General features: G+C 40.2%; 1 protein-coding gene across 24 annotated transcripts in view; it reads right to left on the reverse strand.

Moving 5' to 3' along the window:
• DLG2 (discs large MAGUK scaffold protein 2) overlaps positions 1-26,038 on the reverse strand; it is a 2,181,535-nt gene that overhangs the window by 192,462 nt on the left and 1,963,035 nt on the right. Inside the window, exon 1 of one of the 24 annotated variants that reach the window (XM_073879826.1) lies at positions 12,033-12,223. The exons of the other annotated variants lie outside the window; for them this stretch is intronic. The gene's annotated coding sequence lies outside the window, so the exon portion shown is untranslated. Of the gene's footprint in view, positions 1-12,032; positions 12,224-26,038 lie in introns of those variants that run through there. 24 annotated transcript variants of the gene reach the window in all.

Consider the following 26,038-nt stretch of genomic DNA (forward strand, 5'->3'; position numbering starts at 1 on the left):
TCAGCACTACATCTTCCAGTCCCTGAAAGAACTTAGAAGACAATACATGTTTGCCAACCATCAGGTGGCAATGATTCTTCTTCACTTTCTAGACAAAGAATTTCCTGGCCCATCAAAGTGCTCTATTAGAATATTTTCCCAATCCGGAGCTCGCATTAATTAATCTGCTTATTCACTGAATGCTTAACTTGAGCCAGGAGGGTGTTAGGTCCTGGGAGTGGTAGACAAAACAGATATGGCCCTACCTCTTGCACACCCCCGCCTCTTGTACAAACTTACTCAAATTACTCGTTCCTGTTAATTTACTATAAAATAATATTCTTGCCTCCAGGATAATTTCCCAATTCAGAAGACCACGTATAAAAGCAAATCAGTGTAGAGCATACTTCAGCTGAGAAATCTATAAAGAAACATTCTATCTAGACCTCTGTCCCCCTGGGAAAGAGCATTCTTTGTGCATATATGTATATGTATCTCTAAGTACATGTACATTCCTATGCCAAATGTATGCATCTATCATAAATGAGCAACCTGCAATTAAGGCCCACAGAAGAATACAACCCATTTATAAATAGAATGATCCCCTGGCCCTTCTAACTTAGACCTGCTTAATTAAAACCAGAGTACAGTTTGTACCTTTTAACATAACGGCTTATGTTATGTTTTAAGTTTAAATCTTTTAGTGTTGGCCCTTTGTTTCTTTTAACTCCATTGCAAAGGCCCCACAAGTGTATTTATGTCCTGAAACGGAAAGACAGATAACTGTTCCAAACTTGAAAATAAAGAAACAAACAAAAAATTAATACCAAAGCAAAAAGCTTTTAGACATTTTCTAGTACCAGAATAGTGCTAAACAAAGTAAGCACTAAATAAATATTTTATGAATAACTGAGTACATGAATGAAAGAACAAATACTTGCAATTATGGTTTTTTTCATTAGGGCAAGCCAGTGGAAGAGGTTATGGCTTTACAAGAGAAAAACAGTTCAAAACCAAGCCTTGACCCAGATGGTGGAAAGAACTCTATCTAGATGATAAAAACAAAAACAAAAGACCCCAAACCTTACAGCTGTGCTTTAAATTCTTTTGGTTCTCAATCTTTAGAGTAATGATGTACATTTTGGTGGGTACAGTATCCCATCTACCTAACCCAACCAGCTTATCCTGCTAAAGTCAGGTATTTAACATCCAATGAGTTCCAGTGAAGATTAGAGGGAAGCAGATGTCCAGTTAACCTCTACATTGCCCCAAAGTCTTGCTAGTTACAGTTATTTCTTCCATTACTATGTTTTTATCGTGCCTGGGCTTGCTTTATGCATCACAAACGAAGTGGATGTTTGTGGTGGTGGGTGATAAGGCCCATGGGAGAAGATAAAAGTAGGAGGAAAGATCAACATTTACTGAGCTCTTGCTTTGTTTTCAGGCCCTGTGCCAGATTTTGGACATATTTTTCTAAAAAGAAAAATAACTGTATATGGATATTCAGTATATGGATATTCAGTACTTATTATTGGACACCGTAATAGGTCTGGGTATACATACTCCTTATTTGTAATTTTTTTGTATCAGAAACTATAGGTATACCACAGAAGGAACAAATCCCTTTGGGCTCTCTCTCATGCGCATATTCATGAAATTCTAAGTTTGTGTTGTCATAGATGGAGAAATTTTATTAAAAAAATAGAAAATCCCATCTGGTCTGTGAAACAGGTTTCTCTAGGGGATATCATGCACATCGTTACAAATTCATCTCATTGGATTGCTTCTGGGTGGGTAACTATCTAAGAATTCTGAGGGACAGATGGATTGCTTTCTATTGTTAATATATATATACATATATATATATATCCAAAAATTTATTTGAGAAAAAATTTGGCAACAGAAATAAATATTTCCAATAATAGTATACTACCAATGAGTGATTTGCTTAAAAACTGCTTAAAACAATAGAAATGGGGATGACTTTTGTTTATCTTGGCTGCTTCAGCATAGTTTGGATCAAGGGCAGGAGCACTGACTAAATCCCTGGCAAAGCCCCTTCTAGTCTTTCCATTCCATACTTTTCAGAGGCACCATTTCTACTAGAACAAAGTAAGCACCTGCAAGGGACCGAAAGAGTGCTCACAAGACTTTAACAAGGAAGGTGATGGAAATCTCCTCAGAGTTTTCTAAATTTATATGCAAAAAAGTTTCAGATAACCATAATTTAATTAAAAAATTTTAAATAGAAGGAAAGTGTTTTTCTTTATATTTTCCTTATCTCTATAACAACTAAATAGGTTTGGAACAATGCTATCTTAAACTAATTAAGAACATGGCCTCACAACATGGCATTTCATGAATATTAAACGCAAATGTGTGAATTATCTAGTTTCAATTAGGCTGTTGCACTCCTGGCTTTCAGTTATGAGAAAATACTATTTTGTATAGGACATGAATTGAGGTTTGTTTTTTAAGAATCAGATGGAAATAAGAGAAATGAAGAGGAGCCTGAATCACACACCCTGATATAGACCTTGGAGATCTGTATCCACTCATTTATTTTTTGAACTTTCTATTCAACATTATTGAGCCCCTCCTATGAGCCAGTCGATGGGAGGACAAAGAAAAATCTAAGTCCTTACTAATGAGCTCCTTCTGGTGATGGCAACCCACATACATAGATAGTTATAAAACATGCCTAGAGCATTTGGGATATAGCAAGAAAACAAAACCCCCCACTGGTGGGCAGGGCAGGAAGAGAAACATCTAGAACAATGGAAAAAAAAACCCCACGAATAATGTTTATTTACTTATTGATTTGTTTTATTTGTATCCCTACTCATTTTCTCTCTCCTTTATTATTCTGATAAAAATAATTTCATCTGTGAATATGTCAGTGTGTATCTCTAAAAGATAAGGACCTATTTTGAAAAACATCACAGTACCATTATCACCTCTAAAATATCACCAACAACTTATCAAATATCCAGGTGGTATTCAAATCTCTGTCTCATGAATGTCATGAATTTTTTTACAGTTTGTTTGCATATGGATCTAATAAGGTTCATACTGATTACAATTAGTTGATGTGTCTGTCCTTTAAGTGGCTCCCTGTCCCTTTTTTCTTTCTTATTTGTTGAAGAAGTCTGAATTTTATTTTATTTTTTTAATTATTTATTTATTTGCGAGAGAAAGAGAGAGAGAGAGGGAAAGAGCATGAGCAGGAGGGGGCAGAGGGAGAGGGAGAGATAATCTCAAGCAGACTCCATGCTGAGCATGGAGCCTGATGCAGGGCTCGATGCAGGGCTTGATCCCAGGACCTTGAGATCATGACCTGAGCCGAAACCAAGAGCTGGATGCTTAACTGACTGCATCACCCGGGTGCCCCAAAGAAGTCTGAATTTTAAAAGAAGAGTCCGGGATAAGACGAAGAAGGGAGTAGGAAAGGAACTCCAGATAAACAGGTTGCCAGGAGCAAAAAACACTGCAAAAACATTGAGGCCTTCCTTGCTTTCCTTAAACATATAAATTTTGTGACTATTCTTATTTTTTTTTAAAGATTTTATTTATTCATGAGAGACAGAGAGAGAGAGAGAGAGAGAGGCAGAGGGAGAAGCAGGTTCCCAAGGAGCAGGAAGCCTGATGTGGGACTCGATATCAGGACCCTGGGATCATGACCTGAGCCGAAGGCAGACGCTTAACCATCTGAGCCACCCAGGCGCCCTGACCATTCTTATTTTGGAAACAATGCTTAGTATGTACTATCTCCGCACGATGCCCTTGTCTGCATATGTAGTAAATTCCTGCATCATCTTCAAGGCTCAGCTATAGAAATTATTCCCCAACTTCTCAATCTCACATTATCTTCATCCTCCCTTGAAGAATGTATTACCTGGTATCTATCAGTTAACCATGCCAGTTGCTGGGCACACAAGGATAAATGGAATCAAATCCCTGCCCTCAAGAAACTCACTGTGAGATATTTTTGGAAGAAAGGAGGTGATGCCAAATTCTGGCCCATAAATGTACATTTTCCTAAATAATTAAGTTGCAGCAAGTACATGCTCATTTTTGTATAAGGCATAAATTGGAAAGCAGAATTAGAAAAAGATTTGCTATAAAATCATTAACAAAGAGTCTTATTCTTTCAGTTTTCATTTAAAGATGGAAAGCAAAACTTTGTCAATAGACTAAATGTTTAGGCTGCGTGCTTTGTCACTTTTTCTAATGTTCCCATACTATGGAAAGATTATAAGAAGACTAATATTGAAAGATTAGATAATCAAATTATAATGAGTTTAGCTAGTTCCCTATGGCTCACATTTCTACTTTTTATATTGCTATTGGAGCAACTGAAGCCAGCAGTATAAAAATGTATTACCCAGTCATATTTTAAAATGATGCTCTTGATTGTGGAACACCCAGGAACATTCTTTCATTCACTGAAGGGCTGTCAATATTTCCTTAGGTTTGTTTCTGGCCCTTACAAGTAAAAAAATATATCTTCATATTTATCATGTTAGCACCTAATACCAAGTCTTGGGTATAATGGGCAAGAATGGATGGGCTTTCCAACACTTTCTAGCTATGTGATTCAAGCCTTATTTTCTCCTCTCTTTCCATAGTGCTATCATGAGAGGTAAACAAGATAATGTGGTAGCAAACAAATGGGGAATTTAGTTATTATTGGTTAAATAAATAAATAAAGCGTACATTCTGCTTATATCCTTCCCACCCTATCCAAATCCCTGACCATTTTTTTCCCGTCTCAAATAATATCTCCTTTATCACTCTAAAAACAAACAAACAAACAAACAAACAAAAAAACTACACAGGGCTGTCTTAAACATCTTAGCACTAAATTATATGTTCTTTCTGTGTCTGAATGTTATTCTCAACTGTAGCCAGAAGTTCTTAAAAAATAAGATGGGTCTCATACAACAGTGATGTCAAAATATTTAACGACTAACTGTGCCAGGCATTAACTCCTTACTGAATCTTCAGTTCATTGATGAGTTCCTTAGTTGTTCCACTGGGGAGATGTGTGAAAGCCCTGTGAAGGGGACTGGAATGGGGAAGGTCTAAAGCAGTTGGGAGGGAGGTGCTCACACAGCCCTAAGAAGAAGCTATTTACCAACAAGAATAGAAGTATTTCAGTGGTTTAAGAACCAGGAATACCGTCTGCAGCCTGAATATCAGTTCTGCTCTTTCATATCTCTTTAGCAACCCCTATATGTCAGAAACTCAAAACACTTACAGATGAGCTAAAAAATTCAAACAAAAAACAGTTTCTCTTGCCATTTCTCTACTGGTACAATGAAATCTCAAAATAAAACAAAAGAGTTTATCTGGTTTGTGCTATGGGGAAGTGAAGTTGTGTCATGGGATAACGACATCTTTTAATACCTGGCTGACATATGTGTTTTTAAATCAACATTATCCATCATCCTTCCACTACTTTTAGTTGCTTCTTTCTCTGTATTGAAAAGCTGTCTAATCTGAAGAGAAGAAACCAGAGCCCCTGTGTGGCTACTGTAATCTTCTCTAACTTACATATGTTTTCTGAGTATGTCTTAGGTTCCTCACTGACACAGCTGGATTGGAACCACTTGCCCATGACTGGCTGCAAGTTTTCTGAACAGATTTATTATACCAGAAGCAAATGGCCAGAGGAAATATACTTTGATTCTGTGTCTTGTCATTACTGAGTGTTCTTTGGAAAGAAGCTAGACCAATGAATATTTAGGTGCAAGCTCGTTAGGTAGGCAAGTTGAGGGTATTGAGACAAGCTTCATGAGTTAAAAAAAAAAAGTTTTATGATTACATCTGGATGCCAGAAAAATCATCAACAGTATGAGTATACTTCCTATAGAAAGTAATTAAATCCTGTCACTTCCTCTTCTATGTTGCAAAGCTAGAAAACAATCCAAACACAGCTAATTGAATTTGGATCCAGGAGTTTTAGTGGAAACTGTTACCAAGCCCAACCACTACAATCTTATTCAGGAAACATTTTACTTCCTCAAGTAAATGGTGAGTATTGCCCAACGCTGAAAACTGAAGGATTGATAAATTGTATAAACTGTGAATCACACAGTTACCGAAGACTAATTTTGCCATAAAGCATGGACATTTGACTAACAAATATTTTCTTCTATTCTATCTCATTCTCAATGTGAAGTATATACAACTGGCAAACACATCTTTCTCAAAAGCACCCATTTTTTAGCACCACAAACTTCATGATATCAAAATCCAAATAAATTTGAGGCACTGGGTGAATCATTAGCCTTCTTGAACAGGTTTCATAAGAAGCAAAAAGGGAGGAAAAAAGATGACAATGGTATAATCTAGCTCTAAAGTACTGTAATTTTGATCTAGGGGACATAAATTTTAAGGCTCACACTGAATTGACCAAATCTGTAGTCACACTGTAAAAAATAAGAACAATTGACTGTAGTTTAGCTTAAAACCCAACTGCCATCATCCAACAGCAGGTTTTGGTGAAACTGATACGTTAGGTTTTCTGTTAATTATACCACTAGACAGATGGCTTCTGGCTGGTAAATTTTGCAATATATTGGCAATAGTGCCAATATAAAAATAAGCAGAGAGTTGAAAAATTACCTGCTTAGTTGTTACTGTAGAGAGCTTTGTTCTCTACCTTGAAGGCTTTCCCTGTTTCTTATCACTTGGCAAACCCCTACTCAACATGGAAGCTAATCTAAGGAGATGCACCATCATATGCGTGGCCTTCTTTCCATTATGCTACATATTAATTCTAGTGAACGTTTGTACATGATGCATTGTACATATCACAAGTTGAAGATGACTGTTGGATGCTGGGCTAGTGTCCATCACCACTACCATCCCCTCCTAATAGCAACAGGTGCCAGATTTTGCTTAGGAACTCATAAGGTCATGGAGAGGTGGTCTTTCAGAATGCAGCCAGCGACTTGGTTTTATGTTCATGGGTAAGCCAGTCCATTCAAACTGAATTTTATGAACCACTCTCAGGATCTGTCTCTGGCTAGAAAAGACTAAGAAAACAAGTTTCCCAGGAGCCATTGACAACTGTCCTGGGATTACGAGGGCATTTAGTCTTAGGGTGCAGCCAATACCAAAAGAGGCAGCATGACAAAACCAAAAGAAATGGGTTTCTTGACAGCCTTGTGAGCCACAGGATCAGACTTCTTAAAGTTGGATTTACTGCTGTATTTTGAGGTTACAATTACCAATCCATTCCCTTTATTGAACAAGTCAGTTTGAGTCATGGTTTCTGTTACCTGTACTAGGGAGCAACCTTACCTGCTCCTGTGTTGGCAGTGAGAATCGCACTGTGTTCAAATTGTGGGCTCATGTGTTCATTTCCCTTGGATTATAAACTCCTTGAGTTCAAAGATTCTAATTTTTCATCTTTGTAATCTTAGCACCTAGCAGAACACCTGGCACTCGTCTATGCTTAATAAATGATTAATACAAGACAAAAAAAACAAACAAACAAGTAAATAAAGTAAGCTAATCTGGATTATTCAGACCAGAAAATATCTCTTTCCCAAATACTTTGAATATTTTTTTTATATTTGACTTGACTTTCCCATAGAGTTAGATATCTTCCACAATCTATCCATAACATTTTCCCACTTTAATTCCCTAAAAATATTTTTTCTCCCTTTTCCTCCTAATCGTATAAATAATGCATGCTTATTCAAAAGATACATAAAGCACAAAAAAGTAAAAATCAATGGGATTATCACCCTCCAACATGGACACTACCAGGAGTTGTCAATGTAGAGGCTAAATGACAAATTTTGTTTTGTCCTGTTTTTGTTTGTCTCCCTGGACCATTCCTACTACCATCTCTGCTAGGCAAAATAAATGGGCACCTGAAATTAACAGGTTGCTCTCTCTGAGCAACTATATTTTCAAATGGCATAAAAGATAAATGGCAGAGAGTTTTAATCCAGCTGACCCTACAGTCACCTTCTAAAGTCAGTCTATGCCTCTGAACTGGAAGAAAAGCCAATGTCTAGCCTCGATGGATCATGTTGCTGTCAGTTCCAAAATGGAACTTAAAAAGCTTTTAGTCTGAGATCTTCATAGCTTTGGCCACTTCCCTGTTCAAGTGATTTCAGTTGGCTTAATGGGAAAAAAGGTCAAAAAAGCAAAAACAAAAGTCCCACAAAACCAACCCACTGGAATTTTAGCTTCACTGTTCTGAAATATAAGCAAATATTCTTCAGCACAGGGTAGGACTGTCCCTAATACTTTTGGGGTCCAGAGCAAGAACACAAGTACAGGCCCCCACACCTGGGCCAGCCCCTCTTCTTTGCCATTGTTTCTTCTTACACCACAAAACGATTTTCATGTCCCTATGTGAACATCCCAACTCATGAGTCCAAGCTCTGATCAACAAATTCCCATTCCCTAGCCACCTCCCCCACTCCCAGGCAAACAGCAGCCTGTTGGTTTTCCTTCACACCCAGGGGTGGGCACAGCATCTAATTCCTGGAAGTGGACTCAGGGTTGTTTGGGGAAGAAATTTTGGGGTTCTATTTATCCAGAATATGGTCTAGAGACAAAGATCCAAATAAGCCCACATCTTGGCAAACAGACTCCTCTAAAACCAGAGATGCAGAGGAAGGTTGCCCAGGTCAAAGGACAGTAGTGATTCAGGGTAACTTTTAGACAGTATCTTGAGTTTGGTAGATTTATGGCCTTTTAAATTTTTATATCTTTTTATACTAAGTTTTATATTTTGGTGAGAATTACAAAGACAGCTCAGGAAAATGTGATCTTGATGGGCATAGACCAAAAATGAGAGCAAAAGAAAAGAAAATCTTCAATATTATTTTTTTACACCCTCTATACTGATAGAGGTTAAATATGCGGGGAGAAGAATCAAAGCAGATATAGGGCCAAATTTCCAAAATGGAACCATGTAGAGCTGGGCAAATCCTATTAGATAATTCCAGTGTATTGTGGTTGCAGTGTAGATTCCAGTCGGACAGGTGTGAGTCCAAATTCTGATGCTGCCATGCCCCAATTTAAATTAGTAGTATTTAAATGAGATTTTCTCTAGTCTCATTTCCTCATTTGGTCATGGGAAGCAAAAGAGAACCTACTTGGTAGGATAATGATGAGGATTAAGTGAGAAAATAAAGGTAATACATTGAGTACTCTGCATGGGACTTAATCAATGATATTTATTATAATAATCAGGTACTTTAATGCAGTGTCGGGGCCAGAGTTATGACCTAATCATTGCTGAGCAAAAATCTTAGAAGGCTATCATATTATTTGGCAACAGTTTGCTTCCATGCTCCCCAAATGAAACCAAGTTTGTTCTTTGAATAATGTAAGGACTTTGGATGCCATTCTGAGAATCAGTTAAAAGTACACTGAAAGGTAATAATACCATCTTTACTAGGTTTCCAAAACAAAAACAGATTATCTAGCTATAAGAACTATATCTAACAAGAAAAATTTTTTATAACCTTCCTATTTACTGTGTACAGTTCTTTCAAAACCAACATCAGACTTTGTTAACATATTTTGTGAAATTTGACTCATAACAAGAACGACTACCTTTTACTGGGTCCCCTTTGTGCCACACAGTGTACCACGTGCTTTACATACAACATCTCTCCGAGTAATCTTCCTAAGTCTCCCCTCCCCCATTTGACAGATAAGGAAAATGAGGCGCGGACCACCGCCACACAAAGCCCCTGCCCTTTTCACTCCCACATGGCTGAAACCAGGCTCTGAACAGCTCCTTTAAACCTCTCCCCCTTTCACCCTTCCCAATCTCTCTCAAAGAAAATGATATATGTCACGTAGGCAAAATGTTAATGCCTCTTTGGCTTTTAATCCTTTGTTGAGAGACGTGTTTTTGTGTGTATGTGCTCTCTCAGAAGGTTCCTGTCACAGTTCATGTTTGTCTTGCTGCAAATTTAATTGAGAATAACTCATGCTAAATTTTCTTTTGTTCCTATAAATAGATCTTATTCTTGGTGGGTGGAGAAGATGAAAAAAACCATCACCAAATAAGAAGAAACTCAGTTTACTGAGATTGGTACGTTGGTTTATTTCTCGATGAAACCACGTTGGATCAAAACCCAGATACTGCCACAAAATAAACCATGGGCTCTGGCATGTGATTTAAAAAAAATGTGGCACAGTAAAATCCAGTGTACAATACATCGCAAAAGTACTTTACAACTATATTGTTCTTGGCATTAAAATATATTAACATTTTCAGGAACCTTCAGCTGTGTGTCCCAAGCTCTACAAAGCCTCACAGGCTGGTCAGACTATCAGATGCCCATGTTTGTTTATACCTGCAATGATTTGCTGAATTTGCTACCTTAATCATTAGTGCTGGAGCCCAGAGGCTCTGAGCTGAACATAAGACGAAAAGACATATTACAGACCCCATGTGGGGCAGCCGTTTGTAGATTAGAAACCAAGTCTCAGGTTACACACCCCTAAGTGCCAACCACAATACATCACTCCTCTAGTCTTTTAAACAGAACTTCTTCAGAGAAATGGAAAGTATGGAAAAGCTATTTAGGGACAAAAGAAATATGCCTGAAAAATGTGTTTCTGCAAAAAGATATATTCCACATTCCAAATCTGCCAAGTTTTGGCGCAATCGGAAAGTATACTAGGAAAGGCAAAATAACTTTATCGGAAGCATAGTGGTACTGATGACCAAAATTTTTATCAGGAAAATCAAAGAGCAAGCTAAGCCCCTGGGGAAAATTAATGCATCCATTCTTTTCAAAGAGATGCTAAAACAAGTTGTTTCCTTGAGGATAAAGAGGATGTTCTTGTCAGATCTACAAATTCTACATGTAAAGAGAAAGTGCAATTATGCGTAAGGTAAACACTTCGGACAGACAAACATGTATGGGTTCAGAAGACAGTAGCTCCTTGCTGGTGAAATAAAGCAAATGTCAACAAGCCAGATGCACTTAAACATTCAGAAAAATGTCTTGCTATTCCTCTCCATATATAATATGCCATATGACACCACAGTTAAATCTGCTACTGCAAAAAAAAAAAAAAAAAAAAAAAGTACGTCAAGCTGTTGGTTTCCATGAGATTTGGACAGAGGCAAAGGAACACAGCAGAAAGGAGTCCGGGAAGGTACAGCTTTTGCTTCTTTCCTTCGGAGGAGGAAATGACTTCCTATGGTTTGCTGACCAGGAGTTAGCACTCACCCTGCCTCTCGCCAGGACCCAGAACGAGGACCTGAAGCAAACCCAGCTGAGGATCAAAACGCAGCTTCAGGTAATTCTTAATGGCAATAGGAAACTAGCGAAAACAATTACAAGTTACGCAAATTCAACAGTCATGCCGTGTGCATTTGTTTGTCCTACGGGTGTGTTGTACAGCTCTTTCCATACGAACCAGGCTTTTCTTTCACTCCCTTTCCACATCATCAACAGGCATGCCAAATGCAAATCTCCTCCGGATTCTGATCCCATCCCGGCAAAATGCAGGGACTACCACCATACCGAGTTTCACAATCATCTCCACAATGACAATTATTCACAGCCCCTCAGTTCTGTTCACACAAAAGATTGCAATTTGAATCTTGCCTTGCACAGGTTCAGCTCTGTTGGAGCTGGTTACCAGGCAAACGGGCTGTTTTAAGATTTACCGATTGCTGGGGAGAGTAAGCTGGGGGTGGGGATGGACAAACCACCCTGTACATACCTCCTTTTGGCAGCTAAGAAAAACAATTTCGTGACAAAGAGACTTGTTCTTTTCAAAGCTCCTCCAACAAATGAAACTGACAGAATGAAACCTGAGAAACTTTAGCAACCAAAGAAAGCAGCCTTCCAAGGACCAAGGTGAATAATTGATTTGTCGGGTTTTGTTTCATCTTTTAAGCTATTTTGCTCATTAAAGGGAACTGTGGAATTTGTCAGGAGCCCAAACACTGACACACACTTCTGACAGCAAGTGCATATTCCAAACTACACATTCATTTGCCAAGCTTATTCAACAACAACGATTAGCTGCAAAGCCAGGGAACTTACCGAGCGCAAAATTATTGGAACAAAGCAGGGAGGAGGCAGGAGGCACCACAGGCAGCTTCTCCGTCTCCTTGGTGCCAGGTTCTCCTGTCTGCCGTCCGGTTCACACTTGCCTTTATAACTAAGACTCCGACGGAACTCACTAGCGAAACCTGATGAATTATAAAACAGCCCCTCCTAGACTCTTATATTTTACAGCACAGGGGGTGACCATGCAGCATTCTCGTTCCTTGGGTACATATATTTCCTTGTAACTCATCCTGATAAATATATCAGCTTTGGGAGCAGCGACAGCAATTGGTGCTTGGGATGTATCAGCATTAACCAATAAGATGCTTTCCCACCATCAGTACTGCACCCCCATCCTCCACTTGTATTCCCCCACACCTTGTTAAGGTGGATCCACCCAACCCAGTGAGGGGTAGGCAAAGATGGTAAAATGCAAAAAGCCCCTGCATCTCAAACATATGCCTAGCGGGCCATAGTATTCAGGGTTAATTCTCATCAGAGTTCTGCAAAGATCAGTCCTCATGTTTGCAGAGCATGTCACAGTGTACCAGACACTTTCGCTCTCTCTGAGCTTCTCAGCAACCAGGAGAGGTATAGCGCTTACAGTATAAATGAGCCACCAGGGCTCAGGGAAGTTAAATGACTTTGCTGGATGTTCACCAAAATCTAGGGGTTCAAGGAACCCTGGCGATGAGGGAGTTCAACCTCCTCACTGTGCAGATGAGGAACTTATAGCAAGAAAGATAAAGGGACTTGCCCAGATACCACGGTTTCCAAGTGTGATTTGATCCTGAACCCCGACCCAGGTTTTCTGATGTCAGGAACAGTATTGTTCTAGCCTACTCTGCTATCTCTAAAGCCTGGAAGCCCTGGATATGAGAAGACATGCAGAAATCAGTAACAGCACCATTGACTGACCCCCAAATCATTATCAGGCTGCGGGGGGGAGCAGCCCAGTGCCTGAGCTGTTTGTTTCTTCTCTGACAATGTCAGTACTACCCCCGTGTTCACTGAATATCAGTGCTAGAAAACGTGTTGTTGATAATAAGAAGACTACTGCTGAGTCCTTCTTACGGTGTTAGGCAGTGTTCTAGGTGCTCAGATTCAATTTAATTTTCAAAACATACCGATGAGGTAGGTATGAGCTATTGTGAACAACATATGGCAGATGAGAAAACAGATTCAGAGAGGTTAACAAATCCGAGCAGGATCACAGCTGCTCAGTGACAGGGCTGGAACTGACTCCAGGCAACCTGGTTGCAGAGTCCACACTGTTAAACCTACCATTCCTTCCTACTTCACTGTCTGAGGCAGATGAGCAATGGGAGATTTATTTACTAAGGCCGTTAGTAGAAATTAGAAAAAGATCATAGGTTTTGGAAACAGACTTGTGTTTAAACCCTGGTTTTGCCACTAATTCACGGTAAAATGCATTGCTTAATCCATAAAATGGGTTTGCTAATTCTTACCTTGCAAGATGAAGTAAATCATATCACGAGAGTACAGCGCCTGACTTACAGTGCATAATCCTAACCTGCTGACTGTTCTTCTTAGCATACGTCTTTTTGGAAAATGGATTTCTGCCTCACTTTCCCTTTAAATGGTCTCTTAAAATGTCAGTTGGTGTTTGCCAAGGAGTCTTCCCATCTGCCTGCCTGCGAAGAAGGGGCGACAGCCTCAGAGACGTCCGTCATGTAGATGGCAGAATGTCACCAGGAATGCACGGGCTCTCTGCCAGAGAATGGCAGGCCCAGGGCGCTGCTCTCAGTTGCCTGTTCAGCTCAGTAGCTTCTCTCTACTCCACTTCCACCATTGGTCAAATGGACTCACCAGCCCAGGAAAGCGTATTTTCAGTCGCTTACTGTTCACAGTGAGACCAATAGGCTTACTTCACCTGTTTCAAACAAGCACCTGTCACAAAATTCATCATGACGGTGAACGTCTGCACACAGCTATACCTCTACTGCCATTAAGTCAAGGTGTGCCAGGCAAGGAGACAGGTATCTCTTTCTCGAAAGTTCCACTGCAAACTCCTGTTCTAAGTCAATATACCCTAGCATTTGGCCACCTGTGAGCTCTCGATCTGATGAAGTCGTCCATCCATTTAAGAAACTGCTATCTTCAATGTAGGCAATCAACATTCCTTGAGTTGTAGTCCTCTATGGGACAAGGTGGTGCTACCATGTTCCAGACTATGCAGACCTAAACAGGAGAGATTTTCTTAGCTCTGTGTTTCTAGGGAATGACTCAAGGGCCAAGTTAATTTGTTCACATATAGACTATCCCCTCCTTGTTTATTTTTCCCTATATGCGTCTTACTAGGGGGTCTGGAATATGCATGGATGAGGTGCCCGCCTCTTTCATGACCATACTTAATACTAGGCACTGTAGGAACATAGGTATGAGACGTATTGGGGGTTGGGAGAGAGGGACTTGAGTTTCTCAATGGTTAGAAAGGCGTGTAGCCAAGAGTAAATAAGTGATAACTATGCTTACAAGATAGATGGTTATTTCCTACATATTGATAATGTGGGTTATTCACCCTATGGCCTGATGAGGCATGGTCTATTCTAAGACTTTCCATGATTTCCAGATCCTTCATCTGCCATGATCCCTCCAAATTCCTGCCAGAGCCATTTCTTTGTCTATATCCCTGCATTGCCTGGCTATTCTGCCATGACACACCCCATGGAAAACTAATATAGATGAGTGTTTATAGTTTTTACATTATAACATACTGCTCTGTTCCCATGTCAAGGATAATCATAACATATATTCTTTTTTTTTAAGATTTTATTTATTTATTTGGGAGAGAGAGTATGAGTAGGGGGAGGGGCAGAGGGAGAAGCAGACTCCCTGCTGAGGGGGGAGTTGGGCGCAGGGCTCAGAGCTCCATACCAGGACCCTGGGATCATGACTGAGCCACCTAGGCACCCTCATACAATAACATGTATTCTTTTTTTTTTTTTAAGATTTTATTTATTTGACAGAGAGAGACACAGCTAGAAAAGGAACACAAGCAGGGGCAGTGGGAGAGGGAGAAGCAGGCTTCCCATGGAGCAGGGAGCCCGATGTGGGGCTCGATCCCAGGACGCTGGGATCATGACCCAAGTTGAAGGCAGACGCTTAACGACTGAGCCACCCAGGCGCCCCGACAATAACATGTATTCTGTCATAATTATCCCCTCATGCTACCAATTGCTCCCAGACATAACAAACTGTGTGGAGCCTTGAACCTACACCAGTACTTTGCTGACATTAGTGAAAGTTGTAATATTTATTGAGCATTTATTATGGGCTAGCAAGGTGTTAAACTTTATTGCTTATCTTATTTAACCCTCACAGCATTTTTAAATGGGTTACATTCTTATCTCTACTTTGTAGATGAGGACGCTGTGGCTTGAGAGGTTAGGTGACTTGATAAATGGCATGGTCAGAATAATGACCAAAGTCTAAGACTGCAGATCCTGTTCTTGGAACTGTTACATCTACTGCTTCTAAGAAATTGAGGAAGCAGAGAACACAAAATATAAGTGTCTGTTCTCATTGTTTTTACTTCCTCCTATCTTATTATCTCCTTAACTGACTTAATTTACCCTCAAAATCCCACCAGAGTTGCTTTCATTAGGTAAGTAATGACTGGCACACTAACAAAACTAATGGCCAGGAAGTACTTGATCTCTTCCCAGCCCTTTGGCAGAATTCGTTACAACTTCCCTGAATCAACCCCCTTCCTTATTTGGTTCCTGAGACCCACTTGGTTTCCCTCTGACCTCCCCAACTTATCCTTCTAAGTCTCTCCTGCTGGGTCCTTCTCCTGATCTCCCAAATTTATAGTGCCCCAGGGCTCATCATTAGACCCCTCTAGTTGCACTCACTTGCTAGGCCACCACTTCCAGTCAAGGCTTAAATGCCACCTACAGACTACCTACCACTAATCCTAAACTGTGCCCTGAACTCCAGATTAATTACACCCAGTTGCATACCACATCTAAGAATCTCCACTCGGCCGTCTGATAGGCTTTTCATATTTAAAATGTCCAAAACTAAACTGGTTTCTTCTCCCAAATCTGGTGTACCCTGATATGTTTCGATAAACGGCATCATCATTCACCTAGTTGCTCTGGCCAAAAACCTGGCAGTTGTTCTTGACTCTTCTTTTCATCTTCTATCCCACATCTTATTCATCAGCAAATGCTGTTAATTCTGTCTTCCAAATATATCCCAAATCTTTCCTCCATCTCTGCCCTTATCCCCAGTCTATACCACCACCAACTCTCACATGGATCTCTGCAATCACCTCCTACTGGTTTCTTTACTTGCCTCTTGCCTTGTTACAAATTACTGTCCACACAGCAGCCAGAGTGATTCTTTTAAAACAAAAATGTGGAACATAAGAAATAGCACGGAGGACATTAGGAGAAGGAAGGGAAAAAAGAAGGGGGGAAATCAGAGCGGGAGAGGAACCATGAGAGACTATGGACTCTGAGAAACAAACTGAGGGTTCTAGAGGGGAGGGGGTGCGGGGATGGGTTAGCCTGGTGATGGGTATTAAAGAGGGCACGTATGGCATGGAACACTGGGTGTTGTACACAAATGATGAATCATGGAACACTACATCAGGAACTAATGAAGTACTGTATGGTGATTAACATATTAAAAAATAATAAATACATAAAATAAAAATAGTTATAATTACTGCCAATAAAACAAAACAAAACAAACAAAAAAATCAGACCCCCACACTCCCCTCTCACTTCCCTTCAGTGGCTCCCCTTTCACTTAGAATTGGCTCCTTCACTGCAGTCAGGAAAGATTCTGTGCACATGTATCCTCATAGAAGAAGTCTGACATCCTATATAGAATGGCATCTTCCATTCCACTGTTATTTGCTACTACTCCCTTACTGGATTTTATTTTTATTTAGAGTACTTACCTCTACTTCAGTGTATGCTATATGTTTATTTGTTTATTTCATTAACATTTATCCCCCCCCCCACCATCACTAGAATTTAAGCTCCATGAGGTCAAAGGCCTTGTCTATTTTGTTCAAGTCTGAATCTCTATCACTAGAACAGGGCCTGCCACGTAATAGGTATTTAAAATATTTATTAAATGGATGTGTTCAAAGCCCTAGTTTCACTATTTCTTAGTTATATATCCTTGTGTAAATTGCTTCCTGTCCCCAAATCATAAATTCCTCAATTATAAACTTTCTTAGAGAAAACAAACCCTTATGTTGCTCTGGGACTTTACAAAGTATTCAGCCTGTCTTGTGAATGGCTTTGATATAATTCCATGAGATTGGTCAGTGCTATGAGTTAACCTGTATCCCTCCAAAACTCGTATATTGGAGTCCTAACCCCCTAATACCTCAGAGTGTGACATTATTTGGAAGAAGGATTGTGTCAGATGTAATTAGTTAACAAGTTGTTCTACTGGACGTGGGTCTCTAATCCAATAAGACTAGTGTCCTTATAAAAGGGGGAAATTTGGACACAGGTGTATGCACAGTCAGAACACTATGTGAAGACTGGAGTCATGTTGCTAAAGCCCAGGAACTCCCAGAAGCTAGGAGACAGGCCTGAGACAGATCCTTTTCTAGCACCTTGAGTGGGAGCATGGCCCTGCTGGCTCTTGTTTTCAGACTTCTGGGATCCAGAACCGTAAGACAATACATTTCTGATGTGGTAAGCCACCTAGACTGTAATACTTTGCTACAGCAGCCCTAGGAAATTAATGCAGTCAGTCAGATATAATCCTCATCTGACACTGGAGGAAATCCCAGCTCAGGAAAGTGGAGTAACCTGCTCTAGGTATCATAGCTAGGATAGGAATTTGTAGGGCTTGAACTTAAATTGGTATGTGCGTGACTTCAAACCTAGTTATAGCTGAGGCAGTGGTCCCTGGAGGCTGGTCCCTGACCCTTTTCTCCAGGGCAGATTGAGAAGAGTAAGCAGGGTGTGGTGATTTTCATCGAGCTTAAAATTACCTTCCTTTATTATAAGACCATGTCCTTCCTCCTATTTGGTTTTTCTTCCCATTGTTTTTGCTATTAAGTTGTCTTTATATTTCTGAAATGATGGTAAGAATATATCTTAGTTTTTAATCCTGTTTGCTTTGTTTTTTTCCATGTTCTTCATTTTATTGGCAAGATGAGCTGGCAATTCTGTTGGCCTATAAAAGTTTGTTCTGAAATGTTTCTGGTCTATGAATTATAAAAGTCTGGGGACAACTGTTTCAATGCTGTCCCCTTTCAACGAGTAAGAAAGCCCTTCACATGTAGCAACATTTGGTGGTGAGAAGACAGCTTTTCTCTCAAGCAACTGAAAAGGCCCCTCCCTGCTCTGATAAAAAGTCTGTTCTAATGGTCACTCTTTCTCACTTTATTACCAATAAATTAATTTGGTATAATCCCATGTGACAAATTTGTATAACTGAATTTAACAATATTCATTTGTAACTGAAATTAACATAATTCCGACTTTTTCTTAGTCTTCCTGCCCTTCTTCTTCCTGCTTTCTTAGTGAGCATTTTCAATTTCAGTAAAATTCTTGACTTGCTTTTGATTTGACCCATTTTCTTTGGGTTCAGGACCTATGGGTTTGTGCAAATATCTGAGGATTAAATGAGATCACCTCTGTTGAGTATCTCTAACATTGCAAAAGCTCTCAGTAATGCTAGTTCCCTTTAAACGAAGAGGTAAGGAGGAAAATAGCTTTATGACCAAAGGAGATTTAAAGCAACTGGATGACTCTGCAGGAACAGCCAACCTGGAGAGTGTTAATGAACTTTATCCTTTTGCTGAGCATGCTGTGACCCAATAAACAGCTTATAAAAATTGTGGTAGTCTATTTTTATGAATTCATGCTCATGAATATGTGTGGGCTTATATATGTGCACCCACATGAACATGTATATGCTTATACATATATATAAATTGATATATATTGACAAATCAGATATATTTTAATATAAATTTGATTGATTCAAGTCTGTGCATCCTCCTTAGTTTCTGAGAAACCCAGAAGGAAAAAGTCTTCATACACATGAAGGATTGCTTTGTTTTTCCATTATCTGGTCCCCTATAATCTAATTTATATCCACTAATTTGTCCTAGCCTAGGAAACTTTGGTAAAGACAAACTTCAACCCATTTCTTTGCCAAAGTTATGTCATACTCCAAATCAATGAAGAAGGAATTCCTTTATTCTATGAGTATTTATGGAGGGCCTACTATGTTGCAGCACTGTACTATTATGTTGGATGGCAGAAGAATAATATAATCAAGGTCAGATTTTCTGTTCCCTGGACTCCCATTCTAGGGAGTAATGAGCAGATAATAGCTAACTACACAGTGTATAGCTTATTTTATAAGGTATTTCATTAAAGTTCTATAGATGCCTAGAGGAAAGGCATCCAACAATTTAGTTTTGTTGGGGAGGGGGAGTAAAGGCAGGAAGGCTTCCTGGAAGAGGTGATGTCTAAGCTGAATCTTGATGGATAACTAGCAGATATCCAATTAAGGAGATTCCACTCAGAGTAAGAAGCATGTGCTACACAAAGGTCCTGGGTGGGCATGGGGGCAAGAAGTTGATCATGGATCTCTGGGGGAGTGGAATTTTATCCATTTACCACTCAGTAACCTAAGAACATGTAATGGGAAAGCAACTAACTTCGGAGTTCAGGAATGCCAAAGAATGATGGTTCCTTTTTCATGAACTTCTTCAATGCAATGAAGGCTGAAGTGGAAAATGTCATGCTTTATAGTTAAATAGTCCTGATTCATTCAAGCTGACCTTTGCAAGTTGCTTAACTTCTCCAAATTGATTCTTGGTTCATCATCTATAAAATGGGGATAGTAGAACCTATTTCATATAGCTGTTTGTTATTATGAAATTAAAAATGTAAAATGTCTTGCTACCTACTTGCCACAAAATAGACACCAGAGTAAATCTTAATTCATATCTTAAAAACATGTGTGTCATTGTGAATAAGAACCTACATCACTCATACTAACTCTTGTTTCCCATCGGGATACTTTTTACTTCTTCCTAGACCAAATGTCTTTAAAGTTTGGTTGCTGACATCCTCATTCAAAATTTTTCGAGCACATACCCTCATTATCTAAATACTTATGTATTTATAAACTGTAGGATGTACAGCCATTGCGCTATGGCACAGTATGTACATTATAAAACCTATATGAGAATAGAAATTTAAAGGCTGAGATGAAAAATCTACATAAAGAGAAGGGCTGTCATCGTGCATACTCTTGGGATGTATATACTCGCTTTGGAGAATACTAAGAGCTCCTAGAGAGAAAAGGTCTCATCTCATTTTTCATGGAGTACTTCACAGCACAGACCAAGTACTAAAGCACCTAGAAGTTGAAGAGGCAACAAGGGGCATTAGGAAGAAAAGAAAAGACCAAAAACCAAAAAACCGAAAACAGTATGGTCTACTAATACCACTACCTGTCCAAACCAGTTTCTGTATTTTTAATTTTAATATCTATTTTAATAATAGTAAAAGTTTAATATAGTAGAAATGTTAAGCAACCAAACGTAACTGCCTCCCTTTCCAAATGTCCATGACAAACAGAGAGTAAACAGATTCCTTTTTTTAAGGGGCTAATAGTAATAATGACTATTTGCTGGCCACTTACAAGGGGCAGATACTAGGCTAATCACTTTAGATGTATTTTCTTATTTTGCCCTTACAATGATCAGGGCACCACATTGCATCTCTCTAGAGGTTAATAAACATATTTTAGTGTATGTTGGGAGTCTGCAAACCATGGTCTGCAGACCAAATCTGGCCCACTGTCTGGTTTTGTACACTCCGTAAGCCAAGAATGGTTTTCACATTTTAATTGGCTGAAAAAAAAAATCAAAGGAAGAATAATGCTTTGAGGCATGTGAAAATTATATGGTATTCAAATTTCAGTGCCCATAAATAAAGTTTTATTGGAACATAGCCATGCCCATTTGTTTATGTACTATCTATGGCTGCTTTTACATGACAATAGCAGAGTTGATTAGTCGCAGTAGAGACCATATGGCCCATAAAACCTAAAATATTTAGTATCTGGCCCTTTCCATGTTTACAATATACACCCCTAGTGTATATGAATGGAGCCACCTGGAATTACGCAGGTTGCAGCTTGCATGGTTGTCCAGATAACAATCCTAAATGGAAACGGAGGCTCAGAGAGAGTAAGTCACTGGCAGAACCAGAGGCTTCTAGGGCATATTTTTAAGGCTGAAATACGTCCATAATCCTACCTAGAGTTCAGGTCTTTTCTCTCTGATGATCTCTTCTGGCTATATGACTGAGCCAGCCACCACCAACATAACTTCCCCCACTGTCTTCTCCATGCTCTCATGCCTAGATTTTCCTATTGTGATGGCTAAGGACAGGGTAGAGTAGGGAACAGGTCAATGGAACAAAAGCACAATTCACTCCTTTATAACTACTTCCTTGAGTCTCTCAAATATACACTTGGTCCCCGAGTATGAGGCTTTGCCGTCTCTGGCTGAGCTGAAAGTGATGAAAAGGGCATGTGATGGAAAGCTGGAAACCTCATTACTGGCTCTTTGCCTACAGAAACTCAGCCAGCTTATCTTCTCTCCCAAGCAACTTCCAACTTTCACCAGCTCAGCTGGTTCTTTCCCGGTGCCTATAACAAGCGGCTCTGCCCAGCTGAGATCAGAAGTTGACAGATGAGACTCTGCACATTGTTTTTCTATCCTGGAGAATATGTCCCATTTTTCTCACCCTTGTTGCGCCAGATCCTCCTAGGGTCTCAGCCACTCCTGGGTTGTAATCTGGATGCTATAAAATTCAAGTCACAAAAACTTCTCCCTGGACAGTATACTGGAGGCCCAGATACATTAACATAATTTCTGTGGCCGCCCAGTTATAGCTGGAATCTCACTTCTAAGCAGGAACAACGCACACTGGCAAGGCATCAACTGCGTAAAGTTGTGGGAACGGCTTTCACACAGGTTAATCTCACTGAATCCTCCCAGCAGAGATACATTATTCCTGTTTTAGAGATAAAAACACTAAGACTCAAGAGCAATTAAGGAACGTAAACTCTGCATACATTGGTAAAGTGGTAGGTCTGGGCTTCAATCTCAAGCTCTCTCCTAAATGCCTGTCGCTTCAGTGACAGAGTCATCCATGAAGAAGGCAGCTTTTTGACATGATGGTCATTAAAAGCAAACAAACAAACACCCCTTCCACTCTTTCCCTCCAAATCATGGCATGATTATTCTTTATACTTGGGGTTCAGCCCAGGATGATGGCATTCAGTGAGGGACAGGGTTAAAACTTAGCAAGTCAGGGTGCCTGGGTGGCTCAGTTGGTTAAGCAACTGCCTTCGGCTCAGGTCATGATCCTGGAGTCCCGGGATCAAGTCCCGCATCGGGCTCCCTGCTCGGCAGGGAGTCTGCTTCTCCCTCTGACCTTCTTCCCTCTCATGCTCTCTCTCTACCATTCTCTCTCTCTCTCAATAAATAAATAAAAATCTTAAAAAAAAAAAACTTAGCAAGTCATTTAGGCAACGAGATCCCCTGTTAATCTGTACAATGGGAATAACAATATGCCTACCTTGTAGGGTTGTTGTGAGGATCCTATAAAAGAATGTAGGTATTCTGTTTATATGAAATGTTCAGAACAGGCACGTCTATCTAGACAGAAAGTAAACTGGTGGTTGCCTTAGGTTGGGGAGGGGATTAGGAGGAAGTGACGACCGACTGCTAATGGATATGGGTTTCTTTCTAGGGTGTTAAAAATGATTGAAAATTGATTGTGGTGATGGTTGCACAACTCGGTGAATATAAAAAAAGAACCCGATGAATTGTATACTTTAAATTGGCGAGTCATATAGTATATGAAATTTAAAAATAATGTAGATAAAGTGCTAACACAATGCCTGGCACAAGCAAATGCTTTATAAATGTTAGTTTTTGTCATTATTGTTTGGTGGCAGAGACTGACTAGTTCACCAAAATCATTTCCTCTTCTCCCAGAGCACAAAACTAGGCCCCACCTAGAAGTTAAGTGCGGCCGTATGTCTGAGTTCTGGCCAAGGGAATGTGAGCTCTGGCCAATGAAATGGAACGGGCCTGGCCCATGGAAACATTCCCCTTGAAAGCCTTCATGTCCCTTTCTCTCCCACCAGCTTGATGCAAATAAATCCTTGACCTTGGAAGCCTCGAGGAGCCACACACAGCATAGAAAAAGTCTCTGAACCACTGCCCAGAGAAAAGTTAAAACAAGTTTTGGGATTTCATGAAAAAGAAAATAAACTTCTGTTGTGTTTAAACCATTATTCATTTTGAGATTTTACTGTTATAAGGGCTAGTATTGTAACTAATGTATTACTGTTATAGTTTTATTTCTTCCAAATCGTCTGAAATAAATTGGCCGTGAATTGGCGGACCGTGCTGGGTCTGGGGTCCTGAGGGCATACAACAAAGGTCTGGCTAATACAACGATTCCTTCAATACTCATGGTCATTGGACAGTCTGAGGAGGGTATGCAGCTTCTAAATAGCTTTCACAACTTGGGGAAACTGAGTCTTTGTTCTGCCCTCCAGGCCTCTCAGAAAGGGCCAAATGAACAGCAGGCAACATGTAATCAGACCATGAGCATCAGTAAGGTGCAGGGACAACTCAGTCAGCCCCATGCCTACCGCTCTGCACTTCTGTCCTGCTCTCCTTCATGGAGGACATGTACCCCATCCTCTTCTTTGATACAAAGGGAAAACAATATAAATCAAATATTGTGACCCAGTCAGATTTTGTACCATCTTTGCTCAGTGCGTTCTAAAACAGTAGCCTTTGTTTTCTAAATGGAGAAAGCAAAGAGAGTTAGTTATTAGCTCTCCTGGTATATAACGCCAAAATATTTGATTGTTATTGTCCCTCATTCAGAAGATTGGCTGTCAGAAGGAAAAGGTCTGAGTCATGCTGTGGAAAAGGTGAACAGAGGATATGCCACCACAACCAAAAGGTGGCAGGTGGAGAGGGGACAATTACTATTGGGGGGGATCTCAGGTTTATGAGCCCCTCCCCCTGGCCAAATGGGGCCAACAATGCCTTCCCACACTTTCTCACGGTGGGAGGGGATGGACACTGTGACGACCAGTGGTTGTGTAGAGTGAAAGTGCATTCAGATCTTATAAAAACAGTTAATGGCTCCAGAGGATTTACTGTGAAGTTCTTTCATTGAGCTTGTTTAATCTTCTGAACGAGCTTATTATGTAAGTGTTATTAAAAATTAGCTCCTCTTATGAGATAAGGAAACTGAGGCTCAGAAATGTTAAACAAAGTGGAATCTCCATGATCATTCAAGTGGGAAGCAGCAAAGCTGGGACTCTAAGTGGGACCTGAAAGATGCCAAAAGCTCCCATCTCTAACTACCATCTCCTTCCTGGCTCTGTGCAAATAACATGAATTCATCAAGGGGCATGGCACTTGTGCTGGAGAATCTAGGATGCAGAAAGCCAAGATACCTACCCTGGCTCATTCCACAGGCAGAATGTCCTACAAGGCCGTGTGCACTCAAGCATAGGAAGAGCCCAAGAGAATAATGAAACAGACAGGAAAAGGGAAGAACAAAGCCTATTGTCCTGGGCTCCAGAGATGAGCCTGCCTCAACATGATTCATAAAGTCATTCACGGACTCAGACCTCATGGATTTTGAATATCAGATCATTGCAGGTAGAAGTCGAAAGCATGTCTTCTTGCTGAAAATAGTTTCCCTCCCCCAGCAAAAATCATAAAGAAAAAAGGATCTGAATTTCTCCCTGCTTCCTTCCTGTTTGCCAGGCAGTGCCTTTTTTCCCCTCAACCTCACAGTCCCATTGTTTCTCTCATTTCTCCTTAGTATGCTCTACTTAAACCAGATGGAGTGGTAGCATTTTGAAACTAGTTCTGAAGCCCAGGGGACTCGCATCATTAATAAATAAACAAATGAACAATTCGGCAATTGGTAAATCAGGCGGAATGAGTTTAACAACTGAGCTGGAGAAGTAGCTGAAAATCTATTCCCTGATGAAGGAAGGATCTGAATGTGACCCAAGCTCTCTTCACTTAACAGGTAACCACACTGACTCCTTTCAGCAAACCAGGGGGCTGGAAAGAGAAGAAGTGGGAAGGCAGTTATGAACAGCCCCACAGAGATATTCAGTGGCCCTCTGGCCATTCTGTATTACCAATTTGCTGATACATTATCCTATGGTTGCTGTGAAATATTTGTGCACCACCTATAAAAGCAAGACATTTCCAAGTGCTGCTTTTCTTTAAATATATTCTCCTTCCTTTAAGTCTTACATAATTCAACTATCATCCCATGTGAGGCTTAATTTAAAGAAAACCATAAGTTGAGTTAATTCACTGTGAAGGGTTATGGAAGTTATATTTATTCCAGAGAGTCAGCAGCTGTGTAATGGAGTGTCTATTATATGCCTGACCTACTGCCAGGTTCTGGGAACACAAATATGAATAAGACTCAGCCCCTGTCCTCAAGGAGTTCATGGTCTCCTAGGAGAGACATGTATTCAAAAAGTAAGTGAAAGAAGTGTTAGAGCCACAGGGTAGAAGGGAGAACACAAGGTGTTTAGTGAGTAGCTCTAAAGAGCGAGGGAGTGTGGGGGGTGGGGGCAGAGGACAGAGACGGTGGTTCAGCAAAGGAGCTCACTGTCTGTGTAGAAGATACTAGAAGCTGCTAAGATTGAGATGATGGTCTGGGCAGAGAGAGCAGGAGGAATGGGGGCGGCCATGTACAATGTCCCTGTAGACACTTGAACACAGCTGGGAAATAGGCTCCTGGCGGGGAGAAACGAGAAGCAGGCCTGGGGTTCAGGAGACGATCCTTCACTGCCCCGTGGATCATGTGAAAGAGTGTGGACTCTATCCCACATGTGGTGGGAACATCTAAAGGACTTCACACAACAAAGTAAACAAGATATGATTTGTACTTTAGAAG

This window comes from Callorhinus ursinus, unplaced genomic scaffold (assembly GCF_003265705.2).
Source record: "Callorhinus ursinus isolate GAN/ISIS: 27379988/994484 unplaced genomic scaffold, GSC_fseal_2.0 scaffold35, whole genome shotgun sequence".
In the NCBI taxonomy this organism is placed as follows: Eukaryota; Metazoa; Chordata; class Mammalia; order Carnivora; family Otariidae; genus Callorhinus; species Callorhinus ursinus.